The sequence below is a fragment of the Canis lupus genome, chromosome 4 (genome assembly GCF_011100685.1).
Source record: "Canis lupus familiaris isolate Mischka breed German Shepherd chromosome 4, alternate assembly UU_Cfam_GSD_1.0, whole genome shotgun sequence".
NCBI lineage: Eukaryota > Metazoa > Chordata > Mammalia > Carnivora > Canidae > Canis > Canis lupus.
In genome coordinates this window covers 29370821-29380396 of record NC_049225.1, presented here as the reverse complement: position 1 = coordinate 29380396, position 9576 = coordinate 29370821, and the positions used below count along the sequence as shown (strand labels likewise).

The following is a 9576-nucleotide window of genomic DNA, read 5'->3' as shown; positions in this document are numbered from 1 at the left end:
TGTTACTGACGCGGTTGGGGAACAATTGCCCCCTTATTCCCCCTGCCTGCATTCCTGCCAACTTTCTAAGCCGCCCCCTATTTACTAGACTTTCTTCAGGCCCCTGCCCTGAGCCAGGCCGGTGCTGGGGTGGCACGGTGGCAAAGCTGGTACCAAGAGGGAGAAATGCGTGGGTCACAGGGGCTCACCGTCGCGTGGGGGATAGGATTGTCGGGTGCTGTCAACACGGCTGTATACTGGGTGGGGGTTAGGGCAAGGGCTTGGAGGCCAGGTGGGGAAACCGATCCTGTCTTGCTAGAGGCAGGGAAGTGGATCTGGCCGCGAGGTGCCCTGCACCTCATACTCTTGGGGAGAGGGGTGTGGGGCTGAGAGAACTTAGCACAGAGGTTCTTGCTCTCCTCTCCCTGCAGAAGCCTGGCACTGCCCTGAAGGCTGCTTTGCTCAGGGGGGTTGGAGGTCTCCAGTGAAGCCTCAAGGGGTGAGCCTCAAGGTGTATGGGGCAGCCCTCCCGACAGCCAGCACTGCCTGAACTGGGGTGGCTGGTCTAGCTCAGCGTGACACCCAGTCAGTGCATGGCGGTGCCGTGGGGCCCCGGGCTTGGCCGGCAATGGCAGTGTGGCCCGTTCAGCCCTTTCCTGCTGCAGGCCCTCGCACCAGGCTGGAATGTCCTCAGGAACGGGTTACCTCTCTCCAGGGGGTGCTTCTGGATTCCCGTTTGCAGCTCCAGCCAGGATGTTTTGCAATGAGCTTAGAGAAAGCATTCATTCCGGGAAGAATTGGGGAGTGGAATGCTCCCTGCCAGCAGGGGTGTGGGTGAGAGGGCGCGGGGCTGCCCGAGGACTGAGGCAGGGTGGGGTGGGCAGGGGGCGTTGCTGGCTGCCCGGCTGACCCACTTCCCAGCCCTTGGGGACTTGAGCCTCTGGGCTGTTTATCTGTCTGTCTGCCTGTCCATCCGGATTAGGGAAGTTGGCTGGCTCATGCCAGTTCTCCAAACCCTCCGCCTACCACAAGGCAGCTTGAGCTTTGTTTTGTTTTTATTTTTGAATATTTTGGAATATGACTCAAAAGTGATTACTAAATGGAAAGGTACACACACTCACCTCCAGCCCTGCTCCTTCTACCCATGCTCCCTCACCCCCAGGAGTACAGTTTCCCCTCTGCTTCTCCTGATTCATCCAGTGTTTCTATTTGTAAAAATAAGCAGCTACATGTTTGCGTTTGGGCCTCCCTCGTGCCCCAGCAGAAGCATTCCACATGCCTTGCTTTGCACCTTGGGGTTTTGCTTGTCTGTATGTTTTTCATTGGACGCTATTACCTGGAGATCCTTCCACGTTGGTAACATCCAGGTCCACACAGTCCTCTGTTGGGAGGTGTTGGGCGGTAGTTAATTCAGGCATTCGATGGTTGGAACCCACATGCCCACCGATACTGTGCTGATCCCCCAGCCGGGCTTGCTTTGTATTGTTTTCTAAGAACCCAAGCAAAGCCTTTCCTCCTCTTGCTGGGCTCCACTGATGTCGACCGTACTCATCCCTCCTTCCCATGTGGGCAGCATTATTGTTCATGTTGGGCAGGGCAGGAAACTGAGGAATTAAGAAAGCAAGGGACAGACCTGAGGAGATCACAAGTAAGTGGTGACGTCTGGGCCTTGAACTCAGAGCTGCATGGGTCTAGAATCCTTCCTCTTCACAATGCTGCGCTGCTGGGGAATGTAGAGCTGGCCAGTCTGAGGCCTGCAGGAGCCCGGTGGAGCTCCTGAGCCCAGAGAGGGCTAGAGGCTCAGCCCAGGTCACACAGGTGCACACCAGTGGCTCCCCGAGGGGAAGCACTACTTCTCCTCCAACGGGCCAGATACCCAAGGTCTCTCATACGTGAGTGGGGGTCTCCTGAGGGACCCCTCTCCTTCCCTGACCTGGGCAGAGGGCTTCAAGCCCATGGTGGCTCTTCTACCTATAAACCAGACTTGGAGTCAGACTCACAGAAGCGGGGCACTACACGATTGGACAGCTTCGTCGCACAGGTGGCCACGCCGAGGCAGGAGAAGCAAAGGGGAAAGGTCCCAGAGTGCACCTGGAGTGGGACGGGGGTGGGCCCCAGGGCTCCTGACTGCTAGTCTGGGCATTAGTCCAGGCCCCACGGATGCCTGCACCCAGCATCCTCCCTACCCGAGAGTGCCTGGTCTCTTCCCCCATCCTCACTTAGTGCCCCCGCCCACCCGAGTTTCTTCTTGTCTTTGTCAAGGGGACCACTTCTACGCTCCTCTCAGCCCGTGCCCGTGGGCCAGACCCCTATTTCTATGGGTGTTCACTGGCTAAGGCTGGAGACTGCCAGCAGCAGGGAGCTGGCTGGCTTGTGTAAGAAACTCTGGCAAAGCCAGCAGCTGAAAAACACCCTGGTCAGCATGAAACAGAGGGCTGTGTGTGTGGACGTGTGTATTGTATATGGGTGTTCATGTGTGTACTGTAAATGTGTGTGCATGTGTATATTGTATATGCATAAGCATGTGTATGTTGTACAAGTGTGCATGTGTGTGTGCATGTGTATTATGTGTGTGAGCATGTGTGCTTGTATTGCATATGCATGTGCACATGTGTATCATCTATGCATGTGCATGCATGTGTATTGTACATGTGTGCATGTGTGTATTATATGTGTGTGCATATCATACATGTGTGTATATTGTATAGGCATGTGCATACTGTATATCTATGTGTATGTGTGGATATATATGCATTGTGTGTATGTGTGTATTGTGTATTTAGTGTGTATGTCTTATGTATGTGTGAATATGTGAATATGTGTGTATGCATGTGCATGGGTGGGTGTGTATATCTTGTGTAATGTGTGCATATGTGTATTGTGTGTGCATGTGTATATTATATATGTGTGTATGATGTATATGCATGTGCGTACTGTATATCAGTGTGTATGTGTGGGTATGTATGTATGTATTGTGTGTATGTGTGTACTGTGTATTTAGTGTGTATGTCTTGTGTACATGGGTGCACATGTGTATTGTGTGTGTGCATGTGCATGTGCATGGGTGGGTGTGTATGTCTTGTTTATATGTGTGCATATGTGTATCGTGTGTGTGCATGTGCATGGCTGTGTGTGTGTCTTATGTACATGTGTGTATTGCGTACGTGTGGTATGTGCATGGATGGGTGTGTAGAGGGCATGTGGTAGTCGAGGCTCAAATTCCAAGACCCCAGTCTTGGCCCCAAGGTCTCTGGCTGTCAATTCTGCGTGCATCCCAGACAGACAGTTCTGAGGGTCCACGCCTCCCGGGGCCTTAGGATTTCTTCGGAGCACGACGGCCACAGCCTGAGAGGACAGCCGTGTCTGCTGGGGGTCTGAGTGCCCAGGAGACGGTGAGAGCCACACTACATTCATGCTGGGCCCTTGCTGGTGAGCACGAGACCTTGCCAAACCACTTCCTCCCTCTGCTCTCAGCCTTCCCTTCCGTACGGTGGGGAAAGAACACTGTTCTGTTTTACCCTCAGAGGCGTTGTGAGCATGAGGTGAGCTGTTTGCAGTTGGAAATGTTACCACGTTCTTTCCAATTCCGTGATTCCACATCCTGCGGGGACAAGACATCTCACTCTGTGTTGTCCTGCACGTGTATGTGTATACTCACATATATAAACACAAGAGGGTTTAGGACTAGGGTCAGATATCTGAGTGTGTGGGTGCTTGTGTGTGTTAACGAGGATTTAATCATGATCGAGTACCCTCGGAGCCTATTGGGTCTGCTGGTGTTTTTTTTTTTTTTTAATCAGTATTTTTTTTTAAGATTTTATTCATTTATTCATGATAGACACACACAGAGAGAGAGAGAAGAGAGAGAGAGAGAGAGAGAGAGGCAGAGACACAGGCAGAGGGAGAAGCAGACTCCATGCAGGGAGCCTGATGTGGGACTCGATCCCGAGGCTCCAGGATCATGCCCTGGGCCAAGGCAGGCACTAAACCGCTGAGCCACCCAGGGATCCCCGGGTCTGCTGGTGTTTGAATCCCGGCACCACTGCTTGCTTAGCTGGGTGGACCTGAGCAAGCCTAGAAAGCCGGTGGCCTTCGTTCTCTTCATCTGTAACGTGAGCCAGTGAGGGTGGCTACCCCAGGCCCTCACGGGGATTGGACGAAGCAGGCGCAGAAAGCTCTTGGCACAACATGAGCCTCATCTGCGCACGTTAGCAGTTCTGGGTTCAGCCGGCTTTGGAGGAGGAACAGCGTGAGCCATCCCGTGTACAGTGAGTTACAATGCAAAAGAGGTTGGTATCCTCCACCGCCACCCTCACCCCATCCCTTTCTTTTTCCAGATGCCTAGGTTTGATGGTCTTAGTTAAGTTCTGGATACTTGGGGTGGGTTCTTCCTCTGGAGTGTGAGAGTGCCAGGGGAAGGTGGTAGGAGAGGGAAGTCTGGGACAGATCCAGGGAGCCCCGAGCTCGCTCTCCCTTTCTGGACAGACCTTCGCTGTTGAGAGGGACACCACAGCTGGGACCAGATTCCCCGTGTGTCCCACAGAATCCCCCACTGTCCCTCGTAGCTCTGCCCTCTATAGGTGCTAGTGAGTCACGGGGAGCCCGCCTTGCTCCACACTCTCCGAGAGGGGTTCCCACTTCAAGTGAGTTTGGGAAATACCACAGTGTCTTCCCTCATGGACGTTAGCACTCTTGCTGGTTTACAAAGATGCTGCGAAACCTGCGGTAAGCCAAGAATCTTGATTTGGTTTAACCCAGCCTTTCCCAAATGTGCTCCTCTTTTGAATAACCCCTGCTGCCAACCTCTGTGGAGGGCGGCGTACAGACAAGCACAGGTCCGCAGACTTCATGGTACAGAAATCCAGAAAGCCGAGCGTCCCCAGGTCAGGTCAGTCCTCGGCGTCAGGCAAATGCTATGTCCTAAAGCAGCGCTCCGTGGACCTCCGGGCCTGTGCACGTCGCTCAGGAGCTTGCAAGATCGCAGATTCCGAACGGGCAGGTCTCAGTGGGGCCTGAGCGTCTGTGTTTGTCGCAACCCCCGGCGATGCCCACGCTGCTGGGCCTGGACCGCTCCTCGAATGGTAAGGTCATGGAGAACCCCCTGGAATTCCACCCGTGTGTGTCCGTCCTGCCAACACCATTCTGAGACCGGTGACCACCATGTGCAGCCTTTCCAGAACCTGCCCATCAGACCCATCAACAGGGAGGTGGACAAGCACTTCCATCTTCCGAGGGTGGGAGTGGCCTGGGTGAGGGGCCGGAGCCAGCCCAAGGCCCGGGGTCTGCAAGAGGCAGAGTCCTTCTCGGCTGGGAAATCTTCCACGAGTTTGCCTGAAAATATGACGGGCAGGTTGTACTTTTGCCATCTCTCCTGTCTGGGCAAATAAGGTTGGGGTTGTTGGTGTGTTAATTAATTTATTTATTAATTTTTAAAGAGACATTTCCCCTTTCTTTCCTTGGGTCTGGAGTCATTAAACAGGGATTAGCTGGATAAATAGAGGAAGTGATTTTTAAACTGTTTGCAAACTTAATGTGAAGAGCCCAGCCTTGCAAATTATCACGTCTAATCAGAGGCCCTCGCTTGACTGCTCCAGTAATTGTACTGGTATTAGTCAAATTCTTGTTGTCTCCTCATTAGCCGTGAAAAGGAGACTCAAGATGTACTTCATTAGAGTGTCCTGGAAATCTATTGCTGATGTGGAGACAGGAGGCAGGGTAGGGGGGAGGAGTGAGGGGTGGGCGGAGGCCGGCATCTCCCACCTCTGAGCTCACCCCCGATGTGCTGCCAGGAGGAGGGCCAGGCCTGGTCTATCTGACACTCTTGGGTCTCTGCTTCTGCATCCAGGGGCTTTGGGGGGTGGTGACCACTTGATGTCCTGGAAGATGCTTGGACTTGGACTCTCCAGGAGCTGTGCTCACCAAGGGCTAAGAAGGCCGCGGGGACAGAGCCCACACCAACCTGCGCTTGCCTGTCTGTTCTCTGATACCAGTACTTTCCCCTCCCTCCCTCCTCCTTCCTTCCCTCCCTGCTTGTACTGATTGGATTTTCCCTACCCTCACCCTCGTCTTCCTTTCATTCTCCTCCTTTTTCTTTCTCTTATCTTCCTCTCTCCCAGCCAACAGGTATTCACGAAGCCGCTACAGGGATTGAAATGGAAATGCGCTGAAATAAAACAAAGAAAATTCCTCATTTGCACAAGCCACATTTCAAATGATGGATAGGCTCATGTGGCTGGTGACTACTGCGATGGACGGTGCGGAAAGTTCTATGGGACGGCTGCTGTGGCCTAGCCCCTCTCTGCTACGCCTGCGCTGATGGGCTTGGAGGGAGGAGGAGGAGAAGCCAAGGAAGAGAGAAGCGACTCCCCAGGATGCCCAGGGTCAGGTGGGGGAAGCATCACAGTCGTAGAGCTGGTTGAGGAGGGGTCCAGGGGCTAGACGGCAGGATGGCAGGACGGGTGTGGAGTCTCTGGAGGGTGGGGGTCAGCCCGTCGAGCTGGAGGGAGCTTCCCAAGACTGGCCCATCTGTGCACGTCTGCCCACCACCCCCAGCAACCTTAGAGGTCTTTGGCAAGGCTGTTGTTTCCATTTCTCTGCAGGGCCAGGTGTCCCTGGGCTTAGGATCTGGTGAGTGCTCATCGGGTGTGTGGGATGCACCACTCAGGTGAGTGTGTCACCCTCTCTCCTCTCTTCTAGTGGAAACTTCTCAGCCGCTGATCCTAAGGCACTGCCTGGGGTGAGGACCTGGAGGTGCATGACCTTCAAGATCAGACACATCTGCATTTGAACAGATGTGGTCTCCCTTGCTTGAGTCCATGGTAGGTAGGTAGGTAGGAGCTACCTAAGTCACTCCGAGGTGCGATCCTCAGTTATGCCAACTGTAAAATGGGAATCACCACGTCTGCTTTGAAAGTTTATTGTTGTTGGGATTAATGACACGGCACGCACGGTGTCTGCCATGGAGTTGTGGACAATGCATCCATTTGTCTTCCCCTCTCCCTCCCTCCTTCCTTCCCTTCCTCCTTTTCCTAGCTGCCACCTTTGCTCTAGGCCGGAACTTTGGGCTGCTCCTCTCTTTGACAGCAGTCTTTTGTCTCTCCAGGCTTCTGGATGCAGACTTGCTGTCCTCCGTGGCTTGGAATCCAATTTCTCTACCTCTGCAAAGACAAAGCGCTGAGTCAGCTCCCCAGAGATTCACTCTCGAGGTTCCAAGGAGTCTGGGGGCCTCTGTGCTGACACTCGGGCTGCTAATGGACTCGGAATGGATTCGGGCCTGATGATGCAGCCCTGAAAGATGGAGTTCACTGGCAGAGCCATGGTGGTGTTTGGTTTGGTTTGGTTTGATTTTACAGTAATTTCCACAAAATAGGTTTCCTTTTAATCAGGGTTTGCTTGTCTGCATTTCTGGCTTCTGGTTCCTTCCTCCCTGGCCCTACAAAGGCCTCAGGGAGATTATTAGTTAGATGCCTCTGGTTGAGAGACAGAAAGGGACCGAGGAGGTGTCTCGGACCCCCTTCGCATTGTTCTGGGTTGTTTGGAAGGCATGAAGCCCCAGAGGAAAGCCCACTGCACAAGGCTTTCAGATGCTCCTGGCGCTGCAGATGCAGACCTGTTATGTACAGGGAAGCCAGAGGTGGAAAGAGCATGAGCACTTTGGGCCAGATTTGGGAGGCCCAGAGAGGTTAATCGACCTGCCTGAAGTCACATAACTGGTCAAGTGAACTGGGCTAGACTCTCCTTCCCAGGATCCTTGGCACACTTGACCCTTAGTCAATCAATCTGTCATTGCCCACCCACTGCTTGTGAAACACTGTGGACTCACACATCATGTGTTTCATTGTATTAGCTACTGTTCCTGGCAGACACGCTTTGTTTGCATGTGGCAATTGCCTTTCCAGCCAGACTGTCAGTACAGGGTAATGAGAGAAGATCTGGCCTCCCATGACCTTGGTTGTGCTGCTTCCCTCCACAAGCCAGCTTCCTCTTCTAAAAGCAAATGGTAGTAAGGGCACCATCTTTAGAATGTTGCTGGAAGGCAACAGGGAGATGCCGTGTTGGTGCTCAACAAACTCCTTACTCTCAATAGTTCTCTTAAGTCACCACTTGCCGTAAGTTCTACAGGGACCCCTGGGCTAGACCTCAAGTTCTCAGAGTGTGGTCCCTGGACCGGCAGTCACAGCATCATCTGAGAACTTGCTGACATGCAAATTCGCAGCCCCGTCTTGGACCCACTGGATCAGAAATTCTGAGGGTGAGACACAAAGATCTGTGTTCTACAAGCCCTCCAGGCAATTCTCTTACCCCTGAAATTTGAGACCCTCTGGGCTAGACATACCTTTTCTTTTTTTTAAAATTAGTTAATTAATTAATTAATTAATTTTAAAGATTTTATTTATTCTTGACACGAAGAGACAGGGGGAGAGAGAGAGAGAGAGACAGAGAGAGAGAGACAGAGAGAGAGAGAGAAAGAGAACACAAGCAGAGGGGAGCCACAGGCAGAGGGAGAGGGAGAAGCAGACGCCCCGCTGAACAGGGAGCTAGATGGAGGACTCTATCCCAAGACCCTGGGATCATGGCCTGAGCTGAAGGCAGACGCTTAACTGAGCTACCCGGGTGCCCTAGACATACCTTTTCTCCCCATTATGGTGAGAGATCATTGTGGATGGTTTGTGCTCTGGGGAGGCTTCCAGGGTTTATGGTATTAAAAATGAACTTTGGAAGGCAAGTAGCTGCTGGGGGCTTGGGAGGTATTTATGTGCCATAAACAGTGCTTAGGGGTGGCAATGTCACAGGCAAATTTGCCAAAGCCTGACCTCCCGCCAGTGCCCCCAAGACTGGAAGGGCGACTGTTGGGGCTGGGATCAGGGTTCAGATTCTGTCTCAGATGGGTTATCATAAATCCTGTGTTTGTATTGGGTCAGAGAAATCAGGATGCCCACCCATCCGTCCAAGTATCTCCCCATCCATTCTTTCGACTAAAATTTATTTGTTTGAATTAAAGTTGTTTGAACTTTATTCTAGCCAAGCTTTAAGCTATGCCCTTGGCTTGCAGATGCAAGACAACTAAAGACACTAACTTGCGTGCTTTGATTAATTTAAAAAGTCAAGTGATTGAGAATCTGTTTTAATGAAAACAAGTTCCCACCAAATACCACTATCTGAAATATTAAATATTTCTGGGTGGCATGAAGCAGGAGCAATATTTAAAAGGTCTGGCCCCATCTTCAAGGAGCTCATCCGGCTGAGTGTAGGAATGAGCCATGTGAAGGGTGGAACTTCACCCAGCGGAGGGTCACAAATAACAACACGAATTTATTTAGCTCCCAGAGCTTCCCATCTCTCTTTCTTATCCATTTTCTGATTTAATCCTGAAAACAATACTGTGAAGTCTGAGGAAATTCAGACTCAGAATTTAAATGACTTGCCCCAAGTTACAAAGGAAATGAGCTACAGAACCATAACGAAATCTGAATCTTCAGAGTCTCCCAAGCCCCGAGCTCATCCATGCTGACTTCCATTCATCATAGTGGAAGATCGGACACCGTGTTACCCGAGTCCTGTTTTGAAGAAAGTGGGGCCCTTTTGGGATGTCCAGGC

At 52.1% G+C, this 9576-nt stretch overlaps 1 long non-coding RNA gene across 1 annotated transcript; it reads left to right on the top strand.

Annotated features, from left to right (window-relative positions):
• Positions 1 to 5814: 5814 nt before the first annotated feature.
• LOC111095510 lies at positions 5815 to 8411 on the top strand. Its single transcript, XR_005357592.1, has 3 exons — positions 5815 to 6364; positions 6676 to 6797; positions 7082 to 8411. It is a non-coding gene; the product is annotated as an uncharacterized LOC111095510 (long non-coding RNA).
• The last annotated feature ends 1165 nt before the right edge of the window (positions 8412 to 9576 follow it).